Source organism: Arachis hypogaea, chromosome 11 (genome assembly GCF_003086295.3).
Source record: "Arachis hypogaea cultivar Tifrunner chromosome 11, arahy.Tifrunner.gnm2.J5K5, whole genome shotgun sequence".
NCBI classification, from domain to species: domain Eukaryota; kingdom Viridiplantae; phylum Streptophyta; class Magnoliopsida; order Fabales; family Fabaceae; genus Arachis; species Arachis hypogaea.
In genome coordinates, this window is record NC_092046.1 from 120,773,051 (window position 1) to 120,800,030 (window position 26,980).

General features: G+C 37.2%; 1 long non-coding RNA gene across 2 annotated transcripts; it reads right to left on the reverse strand.

Moving 5' to 3' along the window:
• Positions 1-573: 573 nt before the first annotated feature.
• Positions 574-4,621, reverse strand: LOC112722452 (uncharacterized). 2 transcript variants are annotated; one of them, XR_011867685.1, is made up of 2 exons: positions 3,941-4,621; positions 574-1,107 (listed from the first exon to the last, which is right to left on the reverse strand). It is a non-coding gene; the product is annotated as an uncharacterized lncRNA (long non-coding RNA). The 2 variants fall into 2 exon arrangements; XR_003162693.3 differs by lacking the exon at positions 574-1,107 and adding an exon at positions 3,563-3,804 and having other exon boundaries at positions 3,941-4,616.
• Positions 4,622-26,980: the final 22,359 nt, after the last annotated feature.

Consider the following 26,980-nt stretch of genomic DNA (forward strand, 5'->3'; position numbering starts at 1 on the left):
TAGGGTCGCCACGTTTTCAACCATATTTCGTTTACAGTGTAAACATAATATGTAATGTGACGCAATTTCGTAAAAAAATACTAGAAATTATTTATATCAGTAAATAATACATTTATTTAATTTATATAAAAAAATCCTTATATCTCTATTGTTGATTTTAAATATTCATGTTATCAATCATGACGAGAATTAAATAATAAAAATATTAAAACACTTGGTGCAAAATCTTATCAATTGTTTAATCATAAAGCACCTTATCACAATTAGATTTTGTTACAAAATTTATGCATTAATTTCCAACTTTCGATTGTGATATGGAATTTCACATTAGATCGAAAGAAAATTTGATTTTCTCAATACAATCATCTATAAGACACAAGTCTTATTATTTAGTGTACACACACGAACAGAGTAGTAAAACATATAAAGTAGCTACATAGCACATTAAGTAATTTGTTTATTTAAAGAAAGTAATGATTATAACTTATATAGACCATAAGTAGATTCAAATAAAATGAAAATTGATCAAAATGTCACAGATCGTAATAAAAATAAACACAAAAAAACATGGTGTTCAATTCTAATAATGATTAGATTTAAATTAAACCATTAACATTCATGTCAACAATTATTTAATATGACAACAATGTACTTATATATTCTATAAATTTAAGGAACAACATTGGAACGCTACACAATCTCCTGCTCTTGCAAAATCTCATTCATGTTAAATGCGAGCAAGATATCTAAGGTAGTTGAATAAGCTCAAACACTCATCTAAGCACTATGTATATAAGTAAAAGCAATATTTATCTTGATAAAAACATAACACTAAATGAATTTATCATTGGCTCTCAATCTCATGACTAATACATAAGTAACTAAATAAATTACTGAATTGTAATTCTGAACAGATACCACAATGCTTAATTCTATAATTTCTACTTATCGCTTCATCAGCTTGATTTTCAAACACAATCTTCTAGCCCCGTTGCAATCCCTTCTCAACATGTACCTCAAAGACCTTTTTTTCTTCAGTGACCTTGTTTCCCTAGCACTGAGTGCATCCATCTCTCTCGCTAATGACCTCAATTTTTTCTTGACATGCTTTAGAGATTGGAGTCAATTCAAAGTTAGAATTTTGGTCTCTCATCAGGCTTACAAAGAAAATGGATGATACAACAAATTTAATCTGTATATATAGTCCAGTACCTAATAGATTAAAGTTGAGAATCCTCTCAAAGTATTCTCTAGAGATGCATTTGTGCGAAGAACTACCGATAAGTCCTACTTCAATGCAATTATTGCACTTGTCAATAAAATATACTAAGGTTCCAAATCCCGCACCATACTTATTTAGAAATCCAGGTGAAAAGGTCTTTTATCCTATCATTGAGATAACGGATAAAATAAATGTTAAAAAGAATCAAGGCTTTCAATACATTAATTTAATCCAAAAAAAAAAGGATGAAATCAAACACCTATCCAGCATGTAACAGAACAGTGAAAACTATCATGACCTTGAGGCCATAGTTGTTTTATTGCAATAAAACGCCTTAATTTTAACAAAATATAAATGAAGGTGTCCAGGCAGTGAAAGAAGAACAGCTACCATAATTTAATTCAAGAATGAATAATAAAGATTTGCACTTTATAAATTATTGCCTATGAATCTTACCATATGAAAAATTGATGATAAATGTAAATGACCTAGTGGGCATAAAGAGTAAACTGTATTCACAAAACTTTTAAATAACAAATCAACGATACATTTAAATAACGGAATGAGGAATGATACACTTATTAAATATGCATGAAACAGAATATTATGGAAAAACTATAAAGAAAAATAATGATGAGAATACAGAATACCTAATAAGCACGTGAAATGAGATTAAATGGATTAAATTAAAATCTAAGACAAAAGAACCCGGAAAAAAAAAGAACAAACAGCAATAAAATGAATATAAAAGATGAATATAAAATTGTTAGAGAAAGCATAGAAACACAAGAAGAAAAAAAAGAAAACCAATACAGACAATTTTGTTAATTTTAAAGCCTAAACTCTCAAGTATCATAAGAAATTCTTACCTCCAAAATTAACTTTAATAATTAATTGAAGGGGATAAATATTGTTTTAGTCCTTAAAGTTTAGGGTTAAAATCAAATTCGTCCCCAACGTTATTTTTTTATTTAAAATCGTCTCAAATGTTTTATTTAGTATTAAATTTTTTTTTTTAAATAAAATTTTTAATTTTATTACTAAATTTCTCCTACCTTAATAAAATAATTATAAAATTAAAATAAAAAAGAACACGGGAGAGAAAGGAAAAGGGAAAAGGACGCAGGGAAAGGAAAAGGGGGAAGGGAAAGGGGGGGGTGGGGGGAGGGGAAGATGAGGGGAAAGAAGAAGAGGGGAAGGGGGAAGGCGTTGGCGAAGCTTGGAGTCGCCATCGCCGTCGGGAATCAGAACCAGAGGAAGAGAGAGCTCGTGAGGAAGAGAGGAGACACGAGCCAGGGAGTCGCGCTCCGCCACTGCCGCCGCTGCTACCGATCTCGCCGTCACTTCGCATCCTCGTCACTACACCTTGCCGATTTGGCTTCTGCTTCTGCTTCCGATTCTACTTCTGCATCTACTTCTTCTGCTTCTGTTTCTGTGTCTGCTTTTGCTTTTACTTTGTTTCTGCTTTTCTTTTGCTTCTGCTTGTGCTTCTGCTTCTGATTCTACGAAGGAATACACCTTTTCACCTTACAATCAGAGAAAGATGCGAGAAAAAATAATACGAAGGAGAGTGCCATTCCACCTTCCCCATATCCATACCACGACAAGAGAGGAAATCCTTCATTCTCAACTTGCCAAATATGTGAGCGGGACAAAACCACCGTCCTCAAAACATCAATCATAATCTCATTCCATTCACAATCACAATCAAACATAACCGAATCGAAATCAAAACCGCAACTATATATATAATCGCATTTCATACTAACCTCATTATGATATTAATTCATTCTATTCACAATATCACAAGGATAATCCTTAAATCGATTTCAATTTTATCCTTAAGTTCAAAACATTCCCAAGAAGCTCGGAAATCATTCCGTTTTGGTAAATCAAATTCAAATACTTCATCTTCTCTAAAATGTCTCAAAACTTTTTTTCAAAGACTCAAAAACTCCTCCATTCTTAAATACACATTTACATCACTTTATTTTTCCCTTAAAATGCCCCAAAACATAAATCCTTTTTAAAGTTAACAAAACCAAAATAAGTTAAATCTCCAATTCACTTCCAATACTTTAATTTTCTCTAAAATTACTTAAAACATTATTTTTAAACCAAAATTAATCAAACAAACTCATTTCATTTTGCCGATCAATTCCAATGATTCAAATTCATTTAAATATTTATAAAAATTTCGACAGCATCTCTTCTAAAACTCGAATTTTTGCCACCCTTCAAGAGTCCCAATCAAACCATTTCCAAATCTCAAGTCATTGTCCGAAATCAACCAATTCTAATATCAAATCATAATTTCCAGTCACCTCAACCAATCAATAATTCAATCAAGAAAATGATTACATTCATAAAAAATAATTCAATTCAATCCATAAGAGTTACAAAAATCATAAAAAATATATTTTTCATATTAATATCTACTTGTAACAATTCTTGATAGTAAAATGAGTTTAAGAAAATGCCCCTACGTCGAATAATCGAAACCCAAAAGCTATAAAATGTGTCAAAACTCTTTTTTCCCGACCCGCAACAGCGACAGCTGCAACTACAGTTCCGTCTTACTTCTGCAACAACAGCGGTGGCTTTAATCGCAACATGCAAGGACCGAATCTCAACTCTATCGTAAAATACTGCTGCAGAAACCTCAGCAATATATAACGAAATAACCACTAAAAGAGTTTCCAGAGCAGAACGACTTACCGCACAAAAGAAACCAAGAACGGAGCAGTCGCAGCTCCAGTGGCTGACTCCGAGAGCGTCAATGACGTTCCCAGCGGCCACAGGTGTGTGGCGAGGTTTTCTGAGCCCGACAGCCATCTCCAACGACGGTGGTAACCCCCTATTCCTCCTTCCCCATTCTATGCTTTTCGGCGATGGTGTGCATGGTGATGGATTCCTTCGGCTCTCCCCTTCCCGGCGACGGTGACGACAACCCAGCCGCATCAGTGATGAAACGGTGGTGATGGAGGCATAGCAGCGTGAACCAGAGACTCCTCCTTTGTGTTTTGACCCCTGACAACAATAGTGGAACGGCGACGAAGGAACAATGGCGACAGATCTTCAACGGCGGCGACGGTCTTCCACACCGGCAGCCGTGACGACGATGGCGACACTCCTCTCTCTCGTGAGCTCTCCCTTCTCCGTGAAACTCTCTCCTCGGTCCTCCCTCATCGATAATGATAACGGCGTAGTGAGCGGCAGTGGCCTTCACTGGCGCACTCTCCCCCTCTCCTTTATTTTCTCTTCTTCTTCTCCCCTATCTTCTCTTTTTCCTTCCTCCGTTTCCCCCGCTCTATTCTCTGAGTGTGTGGGTGTGTTGAGGGAGGTGAGGGTGGCGGCTAGAGTTAGTGAGTGAAGGATGAGTGTATTGTGTGTTAGGGTTAGGGTAAAATTAGGTATAAGGGTAATTTTATAATTTTTAATAAAATTAGGGGTAATATAGTAATTAAAAAAATAATTTTAATCTAACAATAATTATTAATAAAAATACTATTATTTTTTAATAAATACTCTAACTCAACAATTAGAGACAATCAAACTAATTTTCTTTTATTCATAAAATAAAATTTAAAATCTAAATATTCAAATTAAAGCATATAAAATTTTTGTTATTATTTTTTTCAATTATTAAAGCTCTAAATTATAAAAAAAAATATCCAATTAATATAATAATTTCTGAAAAAATACTCTTAAATAAATAAATAAATCATAAATACCTTATTAAATTTCCAAAAAAAAATTTAGGGTCTTACAGGTGGAGCATCCTACCGAGGGGTACTGGAGGAATCACTCACCGCGGTATTTGTTGCTGGATCTGCAGGGGACATAGCAGAAGGAGGCACGTAGTCTGGGTTTAAGACCATGATGAAATGTTGGTCCGCTGGACCCGCCTGTGATGTCACAGAGGTCGACGGGATAGTCGGTTATGACTGAACATTCCCTAGGGATTCGATGAAAACCATCCCTCTACCACGACCACGAGACTCACTCAATCTACCTCTGCTACCTATCATCATGTCTGCAAAAAGAATATATTATTAATACTAATTAACATATATTACACATTGGATGACGAAGCCGGCGACGCGAAGAACGATGAGACATTGACGATAGCGAGAAGAAAAGTGACTGCAATGGAGACGTTGCCAAGGTCAGTGCAAGGAGAGGAAGGAGATGGCGGTAGGAGGGGCAGGCGGAAGTGTGGCTGATAACGCGGCAGGGAGAGGAGGCAGCTAGAGAGAGAAAGGGAGAATAGAAGTTAGAGAGATAGTGGATTTCGAATTGAAGGGGGTGAGGATTTGCATTTTAAATTTTAGGACTTATTACCGTCGGATTCGACGGATAAATCCGACGGTAACCCATTGCAAGTCACAAAAATGTAGCGTTTCACTAAAAGTGTCTACCGTCGGATTCTTCTAAATCCACTGGTAAAGTTCGCGCTTATTTTCTCGTTTTTCTTCCAATTATTAGTGACGAATTTACCGTCAGAAACGAAAATTTACCGGTAATTATTTGACATGACGAACTCCGCACGAAAACCGTTAGTGAATCTGCTGGTAAAGCTGACGCTAATGTGTAATGCTAAATTTGATGGTACTTAGCGTTTTTTTTGTAGTGTGAGGTTGATTAGTGGTCGATCGGGATAGGTTGTCGAGCTGTCACTTGGTTAGTATCGGTCGATTGATTTGGGTCCTTTAATAGGGTTTGGTTAGTCATATGGCCAGCATCAGCCATGGTTGGTAAGTTGGCGATTAGTCAGTTGATAAGACTTTATTGATAGGTAGTCAGTCGGTGTTATTAATATGTCATTTCATGAGATTGTTGCCCTCGTATTCTTTTAAAAATTCTTCTTTTTGTATTAACATATAAAGAATAATTTGGTATTTTTTATATTAATATAAAATAAGAAGAGAGATAAAATACATAAAAGATGGTACTCACTTTTTTTTTCAAAATTTTTTTATTATTAATATATAAAAAATAAATTGGTCTTTTTATTTAATAATATAAAATAAAAGTGAAATAAAATTGGTAGGGAGGATAAGAGATGAACAGGGAAAATAATAAAAAAAAGAAAAAAAATTAATTTTAAAAAATATTTTATTTTAATTATAATGAGAGAATATTATGTGTTATATTTTAAATGTTAAATTAGTAATATATAAAAAAATAAAATAGATAACAATTAAAAAAAATAGTCCTTAATTTTATATATATATATATAATAAAATTATATAATATATTTTAGTTGTCAAATTATTTGTAATATATAAAAGAATATAATAATCTTTGTTATTACTTACTAGTTTTAACTATTAATATATTTTGATTGTGAAATTATTAGTAATATATTCATGAAGTATGACTAATTTTTTTTTTTTTAAGAAAAAATGGATGCTATTAGATCATATAATAAATATAGATATTATTACTGTTTCTATTGCAGTTGTCACTATTAGTTAGTTGCAGCTTAACGCAATGGTCATTCTCATTCATTTAAGGGGTGATAATAAGTAGGATAAGGTAAGATTTTGATTCAATTCTAATTTTATTCGTAGGTTGAATTTTTTTTCATAAATTCAATCATATTTTATTTGCATGTTAAAAATATTCAAACCCTAATTTTATCTGTTTTCAACTTATATCCAATTCTATTTGCGGATTAATAAAAAGATATAACATTATTATATAACTTAATGAGTATACAAATTAAAAATTTAACACAAAAAATATAATCATTCTACAAATAACATAATCATTCCATAAACAATATAAAACATCAAATGTTCAATTCTATATAAAAATCTTTACTAAAATTAATAATACAAACACAAATAAAATCAATGTAAGTCTATAAACATTTTATTTGATATAATTTTGTATCTATATATCACTAAAATATAACTAGCTTATATATATAAAAGTAAATATCCAAAATGGTCCTTAAATTTCAAATTACTGCTCAATTTAGTCCCCTACTTTAATAAATGACCAACTAAATCCTTAAAACCCCAAAATATGCATCTCCGTTAGTCCCATAAAGAAGTGTCATCTAAACGTCGATGACGTAGAACGTGAAGTGTCAGGTGGACATTGGATGAAGCGACATCGTTGAGGGAGTGACGCCCTAAGCATGTGAAAACGACGTCATTTCAACATCTTCTCCTCTTCAAATAAATTATTTGCACTGGTCGTGGAAGATCTGTCAGCGATGATATTGTGCTAAGATCGATGCACCTTCCTCGACGAAGCTATCCACCAGAGGTTTACTGGCGTTTAAACGCCAGTAAGGATAGCAGAATGGGCGTTTAACGCTCAGTCTGGCAGCATTCTGGGCGTTAAATGCCAGAATGGGTAGCACTCTGGGCGTTTAACGCCAGAAAAGGGTGTCTGGTGTCTGGCTGGCGTTAAACGCCAGAATTGGCAGACAGACTGGCGTTTAACACCAGAAAAGGTAGCAGAGTTGGCGTTAAACGCCAGAAATGGCACACAGAGGGCGTTTAAACGCCAGAAAGGTGCAGGGAGCAGAATTCCTTGACACCTCAAGATCTGTGGACTCCACAGGATCCCTACCTACCCCAACTCACTTTCTCTCCTCTTCACACCTCTCCATAACACTCTTCCCCAAATACCCTTGACCAATCCCATCAATACCTCTTCTCCAAATACCATTCACCTATCAAATCCTACCCTCTTCCCCATAATCTCTTCACCACTCACATCCATCCATCATAAAACCCCACCTATCTCACCATTCAAATTCAAAACATTTTCCTTCCAAACCCAACCCTCCTTACACGAATTCCCCCTCTCTCTTACCCTATAAATACCCCTCCTTACCACCTTCAATTTCACACATCATACACACTACTACCCCCTTGGCCGAATCCAACACACACCTCCATCTCCTTCTTTTCTTCTTCTTCTCCTCCTTTCTTTCTTCTTTTGCTCGAGGACGAGCAAACATTTTAAGTTTGGTGTGGAAAAAAGCTCTGCTTTTTTTTTTCACAACCATTAATGGCACATAAGGCCAGAGAAACCTCTATAAAAAGGAAAGGGAAGGCAATTGCTTCCACCTCCGAGTCATGGGAGATGGAGAGATTCATCTCAAAGGTCCATCAAGACCACTTCTATGAAGTTGTGACCAAGAAAAAGGTGATTCCCGAGGTCCCCTTCATGCTCAAAAAGAGTGAATATCCGGAGATCCGACGTGAGATTCAAAGAAGTGATTGGAAAGCTCTCACCAACCCCATCCAACAAGTTGGAATCTTAATGATTCAAGAGTTCTATGCTAATGCATGGATCACTAAGAACCATGATCAAAGTATGAACCCGAACCCAAAGAATTGGCTCACAATGGTTCGGGGGAATTACTTGGATTTCAGTCCGAAAAATGTGAGGTTGGCATTTAACTTGCCAATGATGCAAGGAGATCCTCACCCTTTCACTAGAATGGTCAACTTTGATCAAAGGTTGGACCAAGTTCTTATGGACATTTGTGTGGAAGGAGATCAATGGAAGAGAGACTCCAAAGGCAAGTCGGTTCAACTAAGAAGGCTTGATCTCAAACCCGTGGCTAGGGGATGGTTGGATTTCATCCAACGCTCTATCATTCCTACTAGCAACTGGTCTGAAGTTACAATAGACCGGGCTATCATATCCATAGTATCATGAATGGAGAGGAAGTAGAAGTTCATGAGATCATACCTCTAGAACTCTACAAGGTGGCGGACAAGCCTTCTACTTTGGCAAGGTTAGCCTTCCCTCATCTCATCTGTAACCTATGCAATTCAGCTGGAATTGTTATAGAGGAAGACATCCTCATTGAAGGAGACAAGCCCATCACTAAGAAGAGGATGGAGCAAACAAGAGAGCCCACTCATGGACCTTAACAAGAGCATGAGGAAATTTCTCATCAAGAAATCTCTGAGATGCCTTAAGGGATGCATTTTTCTCCAAACAACTATTGGGAGCAACTCAACACTTCTTTAGGAGAATTGAGTTCTAACATAGGGCAACTAAGGATGGAGCACCAAGAGCACTCCATTATCCTGAATGAAATTAGAGAGGACCAAAAGGCCATGAGAGAGGAGCAACAAAGGCAAGGAAGAGACATAGAGGAGCTCAAGCACTCAATAAGATCTTCAAGAGGAAGAACTAGCCGCCAACACTAAGGTGGACCCGTTCTTTAATTTCCTTGTTCTTAATTTTCTATTTTTCGGTTTCATGCTTTATGTTTTGTATATGTTTGTGTCTTTATTACATGATCATTAGTGTCTAGTGTCTATGTCTTAAAGCTATGAATTTCCTATGAATCCTTCACCTTTCTTAAATGAAAAATGTTTTTAATTGCAAAAGAACAAGAAGTACATGAATTTCGAATTCTATCTTGAAAATAGTTTAATTATTTTGATGTGGTGGCAATACTTTTTATTTTCTGAATGAATGCTTGAACACTGCATATATTTTTATGGTGAAGTTTATGAATGTTAAAATTGTTGGCTCTTGAAAGAATAATAAAAAAAGAGAAATGTTATTGATAATATGAAAAATCATAAAATTGATTCTTGAACCAAGAAAAAGCAATGAAAAACAAAGCTTGTGAAAAAAAATGAAAAAAAAATAAAGAAAAAAAAAGAAAGAAAAGAAAGAAAAAGAAAAAGCAAGCAGAAAAAGTCAATAGCCCTTTAAACCAAAAGGTAAGGGTAAAAAGGATCCAAGGCTTTGAGCATTAATGGATAGGAGGGCCCAAAGGAATAAAATCCTTGCCTAAGCGGCTAAATCAAGCTGTCCCTAACCATGTGCTTGTGGCGTGAAGGTGTCAAGTGAAAAGCTTGAGACTGAGCGGTTAAAGTCGTGATCCAAAGCAAAAAGAGTGTGCTTAAGAGCTCTGGGCACCTCTAACTGGAGACTCTAGCAAAGCTGAGTCACAATCTGAAAAGGTTCACCCAGTTATGTGTCTGTGGCATTTATGTATCCGGTGGTAATATTGGAAAATAAAATGCTTAGGGTCACGGCCAAGACTCATAAAGTAGCTGTGTTCAAGAATCAACATACTGAACTAGGAGAATCAATAACACTATCTAAATTCTGAGTTCCTATAGATGCCAATCATTCTGAACTTCAAAGGATAAAGCGAGATGCCAAAACTGTTCAGAAGCAAAAAGCTACTAGTCCCGCTCATCTAATTGAAACTAATCTTCATTGATAATTTTGGAATTTATTGTATTTTCTCTTCTTTTTATCCTATTTTATTTTTAGTTGCTTGGGGACAAGCAACAATTTAAGTTTGGTGTTGTGATGAACGGATAATTTATACCCTTTTTGGCATTATTTTTACATAGTTCTTAGTATGTTTTAGTTACTTTTTATTATATTTTTATTAGTTTTATGCAAAAATCACATTTCTGGACTTTACTATAAGTTTGTGTGTTTTTCTATAATTTCAGGTATTTTCTGGCTGAAATTGAGGGACCTGAGCAAAAATCTGATTCAGAGGCTGAGAAAGGACTGCAGATGCTGTTGGATTCTGACTCTCCTACACTCGAAGTGGATTTTCTGGAGCTACAGAAGTCCAATTGGTGCACTCTTAACTGCGTTGGAAAGTAGACATCTTGAGCTTTCCAGCAATATATAATAGTTCATACTTTGCCCGAGATTTGATGGCCCAAACTGGTGTCTAAACGCCCACCAGTGACCCTTTTCTAGAGTAAAACGCCGGAACTGGCACCAGAACTGGAGTTAAACGCCTAAACTGGCACCCAAGCTGGTGTTTAACTCCAAGAATGGCCTATGCACGTGTAAAGCTCAATGCTCAGCCCAAACACACACCAAGTGGGTCCCGGAAGTGGATTTCTGCACTATCTGCACTTAGTTACTTATTTTCTGTAATCCATAATAACTAGTTTAGTATAAATAGCACTTTTTACTATTGTATTCGGATACTTTTAGAGCTTATGCCATTTTTCACATTTGGAGAGGCTGGCCACACAGCCATGCCTAGACTATTTTCACTTATGTATTTTCTACGGTGGAGTTTCTACACCCCATAGATTAAGGTGTGGAGCTCTGCTGTTCTTCATGAATTAATGCAAGTACTATTGTTTTTCTTTCAATTCACGCCTACTTCTTCTCCAAGATATACTCTTGTACTTAATTCAGTTAAGTCAGAATGAAGGGGTGACTCGTGACAATCACCCACTATCTTCGTTACTCGCTTAGCCAAGATTCGCGTGCCTGACAATCACAAAGCAGTCTACATGATGTTCAACGTAGTCATTGGACGACAGCCGGAGTATATTCTCTTGGGTATCTAATACATGTACCGAGTCTGTGAGATTAGTATCTTCGTGGTATAGGCTAGAACCAATTGGAAGCATTCCTGAGATCCGAAAAGTCTAAGCCTTGTCTGTGGTATTCTGAGTAGGATCTGGGAAGGGATGACTGTGACGAGCTTCAAACTTGCGAATGTTGGGCGCAGTGACAGTGTGCAAAAGGACAAGGGTCCTATTTTGATGCTAGCGGGAAACGAAAGATGATTAGCCGTGTGGTAGCTGTACCTGGTATTTTTCATCCGAGATGAGAAATCCGACAGTTGATTAGCCGTGCAGAGATCGTACCTAGTATTTTTCATCCGAGAGGATCATACAGCTTGTCATGGAAGGGAGCACGCATGATTGGAAGAAGACAATAGGAAAACAGAGGTTCAGAAGCAACAAAGCATCTCCAAACGCTTATCTGAAACTCCCACCAATGAATCACATAAGTATCTCTATTTTATTTTATGTTTTATTTATCTTTTAATTATCAAACCTCATAACCATTTGAATTCGCCTGACTGAGATTTACAAGATGACCATAGCTTGCTTCAAGCCGACAATCTCCGTGGGATCGATCCTTACTCACGTAAGGTATTACTTGGACGATCCAGTGCACTTGCTGGTTAGTTGTGCGGAGTTGTGAAAAGTGTGAATCACAATTTTGTGCACCATACTCTTTTTCCTTCATCTAAGGGGGAGTGTTGTGATAAGAATGAGACGTGGATGCCCATTTCTATGTGGAGCTCACATTCTCAAGAAGGAATAATCTTAAATGAACATTGAAATTAAACTCCCCCCATACATATATAAATAGAGGCCTTTGCCTCTGAGAAAAACAAGCAAGTAATAAATCAAAAATTAATTCTCTCTCTTTTTTTATTGAGTAATATTTTTTTCTCTCATTTTAATAAATATATCCCTCTCTTATTTTATATACATTACATTATATAATATTAAGTGAATATATAAACTTCTTATATTATAGTGAGATGCGAATATATTTATATTTCTATATTTTATATTTATTTCTCTTCTTTATTTATTTATTTTACAACAGCTATTTCTTTTTTATCTCTTAATCAAACTTTATGAAAGATGAAAGGGTCAATTGAACGGTACATACAGGTAAGTTGAAGTGTTGGCACTTTGATAGCAAATACATGAAAAAAAAATGAAAGGCATGCTTGTATTTTCTGATGATTGAGTGTACCACTTATATATATATAAAAGATAATTTGTAGAATAATCTTCCGGTAATAAATTAAGGATTGCTTCTTGCCAACTTGGTTTCCCATTCACTTCTTTGTAGCCACCCTAATAACTAATTCTTCATTGATGCCTACCCCATCTTTTTAAGGTGAAGGCAAATCGAATTGGATATAACTAAAATTTTCATTTAATTTGTATTAAAATTATTGGATTAGATCAAATTCATTATCTGTAATTTTTTAAATTTGGATTCGATCCGATCTGCACATTTGTGGATTGAATCTTGGATATATTCGCAAAACATATAAATATTTTAAAAAATTTATTTTTATTAAAAAATCAATAAAATCTCTTTTTTTTTCACTCTTTTAAACATATTTATTTTTAAAATATTATTAAACATATTTTTTTTAAATAATAAAAATAAAATAATACAATATATATGATAATTATTAGTTGAAATAAAATATAAAAATAATATTTAATTATTTATTTATTTATTTATTTATTTTACAGATTCACAGATATGCGGATCGGATATGCAGATACCTAAATGAAATCTGGAATTTGATCCTATTAATGTACGGATCGAATCTAATCCGGTTTAATAGCTTTGTGGATCGGATCGATATCCGCAATTTTTTAATCGAATCGGATAAATACCGCGAATATGTAGATCGGATCTAATTCATGAACACTTCTACATCTTCCTTGGATGTTTCTATTCAATTGCCACCTTCTCCATAAATTAAATGCCATGTATATGCTCTAGAAATTGATTTTCCATGTGTGTCTGTGTGTGTTTTTTTCATTTTATTTTTTAAAGTGTAAAAATTACTAAAGTAATAAACTTAAGAAATAAGGCCTCGATTTTTTGGTCGTTGGAGTTGCTCTGATACTCAACTCCAACCTATTTCAGTTACTTTTACCGCTTTAAAAAAGATCTGTCATTACCATTCTAAGAACAACGCACATCAATTTGTTTATGATTTAGAAAATAAAATAGAGATATATTGAGAGAATGAGAGAGATAGAGAGAGAGAGAGAGAGGGGGGGGAAGGGGGAAACACTAAGTGGGGTAGATCTAGGTTTCTACAGAAACATGATCCTAGGATTTGGAATCGAGAAGAGTATCAACGTTTGGAACGTGATTCTTGCTCTATTTTTGTCGACAATTTGCCGCAAGATATTTCAAAAAAGGAGTTATTTCACCCGTTCTATTGGACAGGACGAATCAACGACATCTATCTGGCACGGAAGATGAAAAATGGAAAGGTTCACATGTTTGCTTTTATTCGTTATACGACGAAAGGGGGTGCGATAAAGGCCATAACTGAAATGCATCATATGAGAATAAGAGGAAAGATTATCTACGTAGGTGAGGCTAAGTACAGAAGGGCTATGGGAGGGAAGGACACTGGGCACCCAAAGAAGACGTTGTAAGAACTGAGGTGGTAAGACGGCAACCTCGGAGAGGCGAAAGTCCGACAAGAGTGGAAGATTCTAGGAATGCTACCCCCGTAAACAACTGGTGTGCAAAATCGTGATCATTCCTTCCTTGGTAACGGCGCTAAAAACTCAATACGCACGTTCATGTTCTTAATTTTGTTTCACAACTTCGTACAACTAAGCAGAAAGTGCACTGGGTCGTCCAAGTAATAAACCTTACGTGAGTAAGGGTCGATCCCACAGAGATTGTCGGCTTGAAGCAAGCTATGGTCACCTTGTAAATCTCAGTCAGGCGGATTCAAATGTATTAAGAGATTATAGTGTACTAAAAGATAATTAAAATAGGATAGAGATACTTATGTAATTCATTAGTGAGAATTTCAGATAAGCGTATAGAGATGCCTTTCGTTCCTCTGAACCTCTGCTTTCCTGCGGTGTTCATACAATCATTCTTACTCCCTTCCATGGCAAGCTTTATGTAGGGCATCACCGTTGTCAATGGCTACATCCCATCCTCTCTGTGAAAATGGTCCAATGCGCTGTCACTGCATGGCTAATCATCTGTCGGTTCTCGATCATACTGGAATAGGATTTACTATCCTTTTGCATCTGTCACTACGCCCAGCACTCGCGAGTTTGAAGCTCGTCACAGCCATCCCTTCCCAGATCCTACTCGGAATACCACAGACAAGGTTTAGACTTTCCGGATCTCAATAATGGCCATCCATGGGTTCTAGCTTATACCACGAAGATTCTAATATCTCGGACTCGGTCCCCTGTATTAGATATCTAAGAGATATTCATTCTAGCTTGTTTGCATGTAGAACGGAAGTGTTTGTCAGGCACGCATTCATAAGTGAGAATGATGATGAGCGTCACATAATCATCACATTCATCATGTTCTTGGGTGCGAATGGATATCTTAGAATAGGAATAAGCATGAATTGAATAGAAAAACAGTAGTACTTTGCATTAATCTTTGAGGAACAGCAGAGCTCCACACCTTAATCTATGGTGTGTAGAAACTCTATCGTTGAAAATACATAAGAGATGAAGGTTTAGGCATGGCCGAATGGCCAGCTCCCATAAAGGTCTAAGATCGCGTAAAACTAATCAAAGAGAATGAAAATACAATAGTAAAAAGTCCTATTTATACTAAACTAGTTACTAGGGTTTACAAAAATGAGTAAATGATGCAAAAATCCACTTCTGGGGCCCACTTGGTGTGTGCTTGGGCTGAGCATTGAGCTTTACACGTGTAGAGGTCTTTCTTGGAGTTGAACGCCAGTTTGTAACCTGTTTCTGGCGTTTAACTCCACTTTGCAACCTGTTTCTGGCGTTTGACTCTAGAATGCAGCATGGAACTGGCGTTCAATGCCAGTTTACGTCATCTATCCTTAATCAAAGTATGAACTATTATATATTGCTGGAAAGCCCTGGATGTCTACTTTCCAACGCAATTGAGAGCGTGCCATTTGGAGTTCTGTAGCTCCAGAAAGTGCAGGGAGGTCAGAATCCAACAGCATCTGCAGTCCTTCTTCAACCTCTGAATCTGATTTTTGCTCAAGTTCCTCAATTTCAGCTAGAAATTACCTGAAATCACAGAAAAACACACAAACTCATAGTAAAGTCCAGAAATGTGAATTTTAATTAAAAACTAATAAAAATATACTAAAAACTAACTAAATCATACTGAAAACTATGTAAAAACAATGCCAAAAAGCGTATAAATTATCCGCTCATCAACAACACCAAACTTAAATTGTTGCTTGTCCCCAAGCAACTGAAAATCAAATAGGATAAAAAGAAGAGAATATACTATAAATTCCAAAATATAAATGAAACTTAGCTCCAATCAGATGAGCGGGACTTGTAGCTTTTTGCCTCTTGAATAGTTTTGGCATCTCACTTTATCCATTGAAGTTCAGAATGATTGGCATCTATAGGAACTTAGAATTCAGATAGTGTTATTGATTCTCCTATTTCAGTATGTTGATTCTTGAACACAGCTACTTTATGAGTCTTGGCCGTGGCCCTAAGCACTTTGTTTTCCAGTATTACCACCGGATACATAAATGCCACAGACACATAATTGGGTGAATCTTTTCAGATTGTGACTCAGCTTTGCTAAAGTCCCCAATTAGAGGTGTCCAGGGTTCTTAAGCACACTCTTCTTTTTGCTTTGGACCTTGACTTTAACCGCTCAGTCTCAAGTTTTCACTTGACACCTTCACGCCACAAGCACATGGTTAGGGACAGCTTGGTTTAGCCGCTTAGGCCAGGATTTTATTCCTTTAGGCCCTCCTATCCACTGATGCTCAAAGCCTTGGATCCTTTTTTATTACCCTTGCCTTTTGGTTTTAAGGGCTATTGGCTTTTTGCTCTTGCCTTTTGGTTTAAAGAGCTTTTGGCTTTTTCTGCTTGCTTTTTCTTTTTCTATTTTTTTCGCCATTTTTTTTCTTTTTTTTTTTCTGCAAGCTTTTGTATTCACTGTTTTTTCTTGCTTCAAGAATTATTTTTATGATTTTTCAGATTATCAAATAACATTTCTCCTTTTCATCATTCTTTCAAGAGCCAACATATTTAACATTCATAAACAACAACTTCAAAAGACATATGCACTGTTCAAGCATTCATTCAGAAAACAAAAAGTGTTGCCACCACATCAAAATAATTAAACTAGTTTCAAGGATGAATTCGAAACCATGTACTTCTTGTTCTTTTGTAATTAAAATATTTTTCATTCAAGAGAGGTGATGGATTCATATTCATAACTTTAAGGCATAGACACTTAGACACTAATGATCATATAGTAAAGACACAAACATAAATAAAACATAAAGCTCCAAAATCGAAAAAACAGGAAAATAAATAAACAGGGAGATTAAGGAGTGAGTCCACCTTAGTGAGGGTGGCGTCTTCCTCTTCTTGAAGAACCAATGGTGCTCTTGAGCTCCTCTATGTCTCTTCCTTGTCTTTGTTGCTCCTCCCTCATAGCTCTTTGATCTTCTCTAATTTCATGGAGGATGATGGAGTGCTCTTGGTGCTCCACCCTTAGTTGTCTCATGTTAGAACTTAATTCTCCTAGGGAAGTGTTGATTTATTCCCAATAATTCTGTGGAGGAAAGTGCATCCCCTGAGGCATCTCAGGAATTTCATGGTGAGAAATCTCCTCATGCTCATGTTGAGGTCCATGATCTCTTATTTGCTCCATCCTTTTCTTAGTGATGGGCTTATCCTCTTCAATGAGGATATCTCCCTCTATGTCAATTCCAGCTGAATTGCAGAGGTGGCATATGAGGTGAGGAAAGGCTAACCTTGCCCAAGTGGAAGACTTGTCAGCTACCTTGTAAAGTTCTTGAGGTATAATCTCATGAACTTCCACCTCCTCTCCAATCATGATACTATGAATCATGATAGCCCGGTCTATAGTAACTTCAGACCGGTTACTAGTAGGAATGATTGAGCGTTGAATGAACTCTAGCCATCCTCTAGCTACTGGTTTGAGGTCAAGTCTCCTTAGTTGAACCGGCTTGCCTTTTGAGTCAATTTTTCATTGAGCTCCTTCCACACATATGTCCATGAGGACTTGGTCCAACCTTTGATCAAAGTTTACCCTTCTTGTGTAGGGGCGTACGTTCTCTTCCATCATTGGTAAGTTGAACGCCAGCTTTACATTTTCTGGACTGAACTCTAAGTATTTCCCCCGAACTATAGTAAGCCAATGCTTTGGATTCGGGTTCACACTTTGATCATGGTTCCTTGTGATCCATGCATTTGCATAGAACTCTTGAACCATTAGGATCCCGACTTGTTGAATGGGGTTGGTGAGAACTTCCCAACCTCTTCTTTGAATCTCAAGTCGGATCTCCGGATACTCATTCCTTTTGAGCTTGAAAGGAACCTCAGGGATCACTTTTTTCTTGGCCACAACTTCATAGAAGTAGTCTTGATGGACCTTTGAGATGAATCTCTCCATCTCCCATGACTCAGAGGTGGAAGCAATTGCCTTCCCTTTCCTCTTTCTAGAGGTTTCTCTGGCCTTAGGTGCCATGAATGGTTATGGAAAAACAAAAAGCTATGCTTTTACCACACCAAACTTAAAATGGTTGCTCGTCCCCGAGCAAAAGAAGAAAGAAAGAAGTAGAAGAAGAAGAAAAATGGAGGAGAGGGAGAGAGAGATGGTTTCGGCCAAGGGGAGGAAGAGAGAGTTTTGTTGTGTGAAAATGAAGATGGAAGGAGGGGTTTATATAGGAGTGGGGAGGGGTTTAGGGTTCGGCCATTTAGGGTTGGGTTCGGAAGGGAAATTATTTTGAATTTAAAGGTAGGTGGGGTTTTCGGGGAAGAGAGGATGGATGTGATTGGTGAAGAGGTGATGGGGAAGAGTGATTGAGTTGATTGGTGAGGGGTATTTGGGGAAGAGAGATATGGAAAGATGTGAAAAGGAGAGAAGAAGTAGGTAGGGATCCTGTGGGATCCACAGATCCTGAAGGAATCCTGTGGGGTCCACAGATCCTGAGGTGTTTGAGGATTTCTCATCCCTGCACCTTTTAGACGTGTAAAATGCCCTATATATGCAATCCTGGCGTTTAACGCCAGACTGCAGCATGTTTCTGGCGTTAAACGCCACTTCCATGCTTGTTTTGGGCGTTCAACGCCAGTCTATAGCATGTTTCTGGTGTTGAACGCCAGTATGGTGCATGTTTCTGGCGTTAAATGCCAGTCTGATGCTTGTTTCTGGCGTTTAACGCTAGCTTTTCTCTGGGTGCAATCCTGGCGTTTAAACGCCAGACTGCTGCTTGTTTTTGGCGTTTAACACCAATTTCATGCTCTGTTCTGGTGTTAAACGCCAGCCAGATGCTCCTTACTGGCGTTTAAATACCAGTAAGCCCTTCCTCCAGGGTGTGCTGTTTTCAATACTATTTTTCATTCTGTTTTCGATTTTTCAGTAGTTTTTGTGACTCCTCATGATCATCAACCTAATAAAACATGAAATAACAATAGAAAATAAATAAATATAATTAGATAACATTGGGTTGCCTCCCAACAAGCGCTTCTTTAATGTCAATAGCTTGACAGTGAGCTCTCATGGAGCCTCACAGATAATCAGAGCAAGGTTGGGACCTCCCAACACCAAACTTAGAGTTTGGTTGTGGGGGTTCAACACCAAATTTAGAGTTTGGTTGTGGCCTCCCAACACCAAACTTAGAGTTTGACTGTGGGGGCTTTGGTTGACTCTACAGTGAGAGAAGCTTTTCATGCTTCCTCTCCATGGTCACAAAAGGAGATCCTTGAGTTTTAAACACAAGGTTTTCCTCATTCAGTTGAAGGATCAATTCTCCTCTGTCCACATCAATCACAGCTTTTGCTGTGGCTAGGAAGGGTCTTCCAAGGATGATGGATTCATCCTCATCCTTCCCAGTGTCTGTGATTATAAAATTAGCAGGGATGTAAAGGCCTTCAACCTTTACTAACACGTCCTCCACTAGTCCATAAGCCTGTTTTCTTGAGTCGTCTGCCATCTCTAATGAGATTCTGACCGCTTGCACCTCAAAGATTCCCAGTTTCTCCATTATGGAGAGGGGCATGAGGTTTATCCCTGACCCAAGGTCACATAGAGCCTTCTCAAAGGTCATGGTGCCTATGGTACAAGGTATTAAGAACTTTCCAGGATCCTGTTTCTTCTGAGGCAATCTCAGTTGATCCAGATCACTCAGTTCATTGGTGAGTAAGGGAGGTTCATCTTCCCAAGTCTCATTACCAAATAATTTGACATTCAGCTTCATGATTGCACCAAGGTACTTAGCAACTTGCTCTTCAGTAACATCCTCATTCTCTTCAGAAGAAGAATATTCATCAGAACTCATGAATGGTATAAGGAAGTTTAATAGAATCTCTATGGTCTCCAGATGAGCCTCAGAGTCCTTTGGTTCCTCAGAGGGAAACTCCTTATTGATCTCTGGACGTCCCAGGAGGTCTTCCTCACTGGGGTTCACGTCCTCTCCCTCCCTTGTAGGTTCGGCCATGATGATCAATTCAATGGCCTTGCACTCTCCTTTTGGATTTTCTTCTGTATTGCTTGGGAGAATACTAGGAGGGGTTTCAGTGATTCCTTTACTCAGCTGGCCCACTTGTGCTTCCAAATTTCTAATGGAGGATCTTATTTCATTCATGAAACTCACAGTGGCCTTAGATAGATCAGAGACTATGTTTGCCAAGCTAGATGGGGTCTGCTCAGAACTCTCCATCTTTTGCTGAGTGGATGATGGAAAAGGCTTGCTATTGCTAAACCTGTTTCTTCCACCATTATTAAATCCTTGTTGAGGATTTTGTTGATCCTTCCATGAGAGATTTGGGTGATTTCTCCATGAGGGATTATAGGTGTTTTCATAGGGTTCACCCATGTAATTCACTTCTGCTATTGCAGGGTTCTCAGGATCATAAGCTTCTTCTTCAGAAGATGCCTCTTTAGTACTGTTGGATGATTCCTTCAATCCATTCAGACTCTGAGAGATCATATTGACTTGCTGAGTCAATATTTTATTCTGAGCCAATATGGCATTCAGAGTATCAATTTCAAGAACTCTCTTCCTCATAGGCGTCCCATTATTGACAAGATTCCTTTCAGAAGTGTACATGAACTGGTTATTTGCAACCATGTCAATGAGTTCCTGAGCTTCTGCAGGCGTTTTCTTTAGGTGAATGGATCCACCTGTAGAATGGTCCAGTGACATCTTTGATAGTTCAGATAGACCATCATAGAATATATCCAGAATGGTCCATTCTGAAAGCATGTCAGAAGGACACTTTTTGGTCAGTTGCTTGTATCTCTCCCAAGCTTCATAGAGGGATTCACCTTCTTTCTGTCTGAAGGTTTGAACATCCACTCGAAGTTTAGTAAGCTTTTGAGGAGGAAAGAACTTGGCTAAGAAAGCCGTGACCAGCTTATCCCAAGAGTTCAGGCTATCTTTAGGTTGAGAGTCTAACCATACTCTAGCTCTGTCTCTTACAGCAAACGGGAAAAGCATGAGCCTGTAGACCTCAGGATCAACCCCATTGGTCTTAACAGTATCACAGATCTGCAAGAATTTAGTTAAGAACTGAAAAGGATCTTCAGATGGAAGTCCATGAAACTTGCAGTTTTGTTGCATCAGAGAAACTAATTGAGGCTTAAGCTCAAAATTGTTTGCTCCAATGGCAGAGATTGAGATGCTTCTTCCATGTAAATTGGAATTGGGTGCAGTGAAGTCACCAAGCATCCTCCTTGCATTGTTATTATTTTCGGCCATATTGTCTTCTTTTTCGAAAATTTTTGTCAGATTATCTCCAGAGAGTTGTACTTTAGCTTCCCTTAGCTTCCTCTTCAGAGTCCTTTCAGGTTCAGGATCAGGTTTAACAAGAATGTTCTTATCCTTGTTCCTGCTCATATGAAAAAGAAGAAGAAAGCAGAAAAGAAAATATGGAATCCTCTATGTCACATTATAGAGATTTCTTTATGTGAGTAGAAGAAAGTAAGGATAGAAGAAGGAAAAGATGAGAATCCAAACATAAGGGTGAGGATAGAAGTATTAATGGATGAATAAATAAATAGAAGAAGTTTAGAGATGAGAGAAGAATTCGAAAATTTAACAAAACAAAAAAAATTTTAATTTAAATTTAAAATTCGAAAATTAAAATTAAAATTAAAACAATTAGTTAATTAAAACAAAATTTTGAAAAAGAGGGAAGGGATTTTCGAAAATTAAAGGTAGAAAGTTAGTTGGGCAGTTTTGAAAAAGATAAGAATCAAACAAAAAGTTAAGTGGTTAAGAGATTTTGAAAATCAAATTTTGGAAAGATAAGATTGAAATTTGAAAAAGATGTGATTGAAACAAAAAGATAAGATTGATTGAAAAAGATTTGAAAAAGAAATTTAAAAAGATTTGATTTTGAAAATTAAAGTTGATTACTTGACTAACAAGAAACTAAAAGATATGATTTAAAATTTAAAGATTGAACCTTTCTTAATAGGCAAGTAACAAACTTAATATTTTTGAATCAATCACATTAATTGTTAGTAATATTTTCAAAAATATGACATAAACGTAAGAAAAAGATTTTGAAAATTATGAAATAAGATAAGAAAAAGATTTTTGAAAATCAATTTGAAAAATTTTCGAAAATATTAGAAAGAATTTTTGAAAAAGATTTGAAATAGATAGAACTTTTAAATTTAAAATTTGATTTGACTCATAAGAAACAACTAGATTTTAAAAATTTTTGAAAAAGTCAACCCAAATTTTCAAAATTTTATGATAGAATAAGGGAAAGATATATTTTTTTTTATTTTTTGAATTTTTAAAGATGAAAGAGAAAAAAGAAAAAGATATCTTTTTGATGTTTTTCTCTTTTTTTTTTTTCGTTAAACAGCAAGAATGAAACAAAGCATGAAGAATTAAGATCAAAACAAAAAATGTATGCAAAAACACTATGAATGTCAAGATGAACACCAAGAACACTTTAAATATCAAGATGAACACCAAGAACTTATTTTTGAAAGATTTTCAAGAAAAGAAAACATGCAAGACACCAAACTTAAAAATTTTTATTCTTCAGACATTAATAATTCAAGAATGCATATGAAAAACAAGAAAAAATGCAAAACAAGAAAATATGAAGATCAAACAAGAAGACTGGCCAAGAACAACTTGAAGATCATGAAGAATGCAATGCAGGAAATTTTCAAAAATAATTTTTAGAAAATTAAAAAGATGCAATTGACACCAAACTTAAAACTTGACTCTAGACTCAAACAAGAAACATCAAATTATTTTTGGATTTTATGATTTTGTAAAATTTTTTTTTTTGTATTTTTTTGAAAATTAATTGGGAAAAATGAAAAAAAGAAAGAAAAAAAGATTTTTGATTTTTTTTTTCGAAAATAAGAATAATAAAAACAAAAAAGGTTAAAATTATAATAAAGTTACCTAATCTGAGCAACAAGATGAACCGTCAGTTGTCTAAACTCGAACAATCTCCGGCAACGGCGCCAAAAACTTGGTGTGCGAAATCGTGATCATTCCTTCCTTGGTAACGGCGCTAAAAACTCAATACGCACGTTCATGTTCTTAATTTTGTTTCACAACTTCGTACAACTAACCAGCAAGTGCACTGGGTCGTCCAAGTAATAAACCTTACGTGAGTAAGAGTCGATCCCACAGAGATTGTCGGCTTGAAGCAAGCTATGGTCACCTTGTAAATCTCAGTCAGGCGGATTCAAATGTATTAAGAGATTATAGTGTACTAAAAGATAATTAAAATAGGATAGAGATACTTATGTAATTCATTAGTGAGAATTTCAGATAAGCGTATAGAGATGCCTTTCGTTCCTCTGAACTTCTGCTTTTCTGCTGTGTTCATCCAATCATTCTTACTCTCTTCCATGGCAAGCTTTATGTAGGGCATCACCGTTGTCAATGGCTACATCCCATCCTCTCTGTGAAAATGGTCCAATGCGTTGTCACTGCATGACTAATCATCTGTCGGTTCTCGATCATACTGGAATAGGATTTACTATCCTTTTGCGTCTGTCACTACGCCCAGCACTCGCGAGTTTGAAGCTCGTCACAGCCATCCCTTCCTAGATCCTACTCGGAATACCACAGACAAGGTTTAGACTTTCCAGATCTCAAGAATGGCCATCCATGGGTTCTAGCTTATACCACGAAGATTCTAATATCTCGGACTCGGTCCCCTGTATTAGATATCTAAGAGATATTCATTCTAGCTTGTTTGTATGTAGAACGGAAGTGTTTGTCAGGCACGCGTTCATAAGTGAGAATGATGATGAGCGTCACATAATCATCACATTCATCATGTTCTTGGGTGCGAATGGATATCTTAGAATAGGAATAAGCATGAATTGAATAGAAAAACAGTAGTACTTTGCATTAATCTTTGAGGAACAACAGAGCTCCACACCTTAATCTATGGTGTGTAGAAACTCTACCGTTGAAAATACATAAGTGATGAAGGTTTAGGCATGGCCGAATGGCCAGCCCCCATAAAGGTCTAAGATCACATAAAACTAATCAAAGAGAATGAAAATACAATAGTAAAAAGTCCTATTTATACTAAACTAGTTACTAGGGTTTACAGAAATGAGTAAATGATGCAGAAATCCACTTCTGGGGCCCACTTGGTGTGTGCTTGGGCTGAGCATTGAGCTTTACACGTGTAGAGGTCTTTCTTGGAGTTGAACGCCAGTTTGTAACCTGTTTCTGGCGTTTAACTCCACTTTGCAACCTGTTTCTAGCGTTTGACTCCAGAATGCAGCATGGAACTGGCGTTCAACGCCAGTTTATGTCGTCTATCCTTAATCAAAGTATGGACTATTATATATTGCTGGAAAGCCCTGGATGTCTACTTTCCAACACAATTGGGAGCGCGCCATTTGAAGTTCTGTAGCTCCAGAAAAGCCACTTTGAGTGCAGGGAGGTCAGAATCCAACAGCATCTGTAGTCCTTCTTCAACCTCTGAATCTGATTTTTGCTCAAGTCTCTCAATTTCAGCCAGAAATTACCTGAAATCATAGAAAAACACAAAAAATCATAGTAAAGTCCAGAAATGTGAATTTTAATTAAAAACTAATAAAAATATACTAAAAACTAACTAAATCATACTGAAAACTATGTAAAAACAATGCCAAAAAGCGTATAAATTATCCGCTCATCAACAACCCCAAGGGGAATGGCGAGACGAAGAAGGTTGCAGTTTCAATAGCAAAGGAGAACTTTGATTGGCTGTTGAGGGGCTTAGTAGGGGTACGACGAAAGCCATTGATTTCGAATCGTTAAGGAGAGCTATCGTAAATAACTTTCCTCATGTTGTTGAAATTAGGGAGCTTGGAGCGTACAAAGCCCTATTAATTTTTAATACTGTGAAGAATGCGGAGGAGGTGTTCACATTCAAAATGAATAGTTTCCTCCAATTCTTCTACAGCGTGTGGAGATGGGAGGAATCTAAGTGTAGTGCGACTAGAAGAGTCTGGCTGGAATGTTATGGAGTGCCTTTACATGTCTGGTCAGGGAAAACTTTCAATACGATAGGCAGTCTATGGGGGGAAGTAGTCAAGTGTGATGAGAGGACGAAGTCTACACTTTCCTTCAGTATTGGCCGAGTGTTAATTGATACTTGTATCCTTGATGATATCAACGAACAGATTCAGATCACAGTAGGCACCAGTGAATTCGAGGTTATTGTTAAGGAAAGTGGACGTGACATTCATAGAGGTGATTGCCTACTACAAAATGTACGCGCTACATCATTGTGTGAGTTTTCTGGTTCATAGGCAGGCGGAAGGTTATCAAAGGTGGCAGAAGGGTATCCGACAGCTGAGCTGATCATAACACGAGAGCATGACAGAGATGAGGATAAGGGTAGAACGGTAATAACAGAGACATTTTGGAATGAATGTAATAATGAGAATTTATGTCCGGTTCAAAGAAAAGGAATAATGGCTCAATTCAATATTAATGGTTTTAATGAGGATGCTGATTGTGAGGGATTTGATAATTGTCTTCAGTGTGAATTGGAGAGAACCGTTTTAGAAGTGTGCCTTGATAAGGGAAGTGAGGCCATGTTACTAGGAAGGAAGGTACAAGGTAGGCAGGAGCTGGGCTTGATTTCAAAAAGAAGGGAGGCCCAAAAAAATAGCAACCAACCGGGTGGTGTGATGGGCCTCTTACCTGATGGGCAGGTGTAATCTACTGGGCTAGACGGGCTATTGGCAGGTGATCCGCTTCAACAAGCGTGCGAGCGGGTTGCTGGGCCCGGTCACGAGTCTTCAAGCGCAACTGGGTCAGGGCAGCAGCTCCCTCGTTTCTCGAAGACGACGCAGCACGGGATGGGCTACGCAGGCTCTCCTTCGGGGATTGGGGGCGCCAATTTGGATGCGCTGGCTGTATGCGGTTCGCGTCCCATTGTGCAGGTGAGAGGCGGCGAGCGCTGGGCAGGATGGGAAGAGCAGAACGGCAGCCTGTCTCTGGTGCGGTACTACGTTGACGGGGGAAGAAGGGAGGCGTGGAATAAGGAGGCTGATTATGAGGACGACATCGAAGTAGAGGGGTCCTGCGATGAAGTGATGAACCGAGATAGGCTTGGAGGTCAAGTCATGCTGCACTGGGGAAGGGAGAGCAAGGTGGGTGATGTAGGAGATCAAGATGATGGTGTGGGCCATGACAACATGAATAAACAGGTTACTGAGGACGCTAGTTCGGAGACAGAAATTGAAGGAACAAAACCTAACTCCGATCAGAGGCCGACACAGGATAAACAAACAACAGAGAATATAAAAACATGGAAAATAGCAGCGGAGTCTGGTGCAATTTTTACGATGATGAAGAAGATATCATGGCAATTTTACAAAGACAAAATGAGGTTATCGCAACAAAGAGAAGGATGACAAAACAAAAGGAGAAAGCTAGGAGGAGCAAACCCAAACAACATAATAAGGTGTGTAGAAATTCCTTTAAATGATTTACAGTTGTTGGAATATTAGAGGATTAGGAGGGAATGGAAAGTTGAGTATGGTGAAAGATTTGAAGAAAAAGTATAGGTTGAATATGCTGGGCTTGATTGAAACCAAAAAGGAGGTAGTAACTAAATTTGATGTAGCTCGTCTGTGGGGTTGTGACACGGTGGATTGGGAATATGTGGGATCAACTGGAGCCTCCGGTGGTTTGTTGTTGATGTGGGATAACTTATTTTTTGTACGGTTGAATTG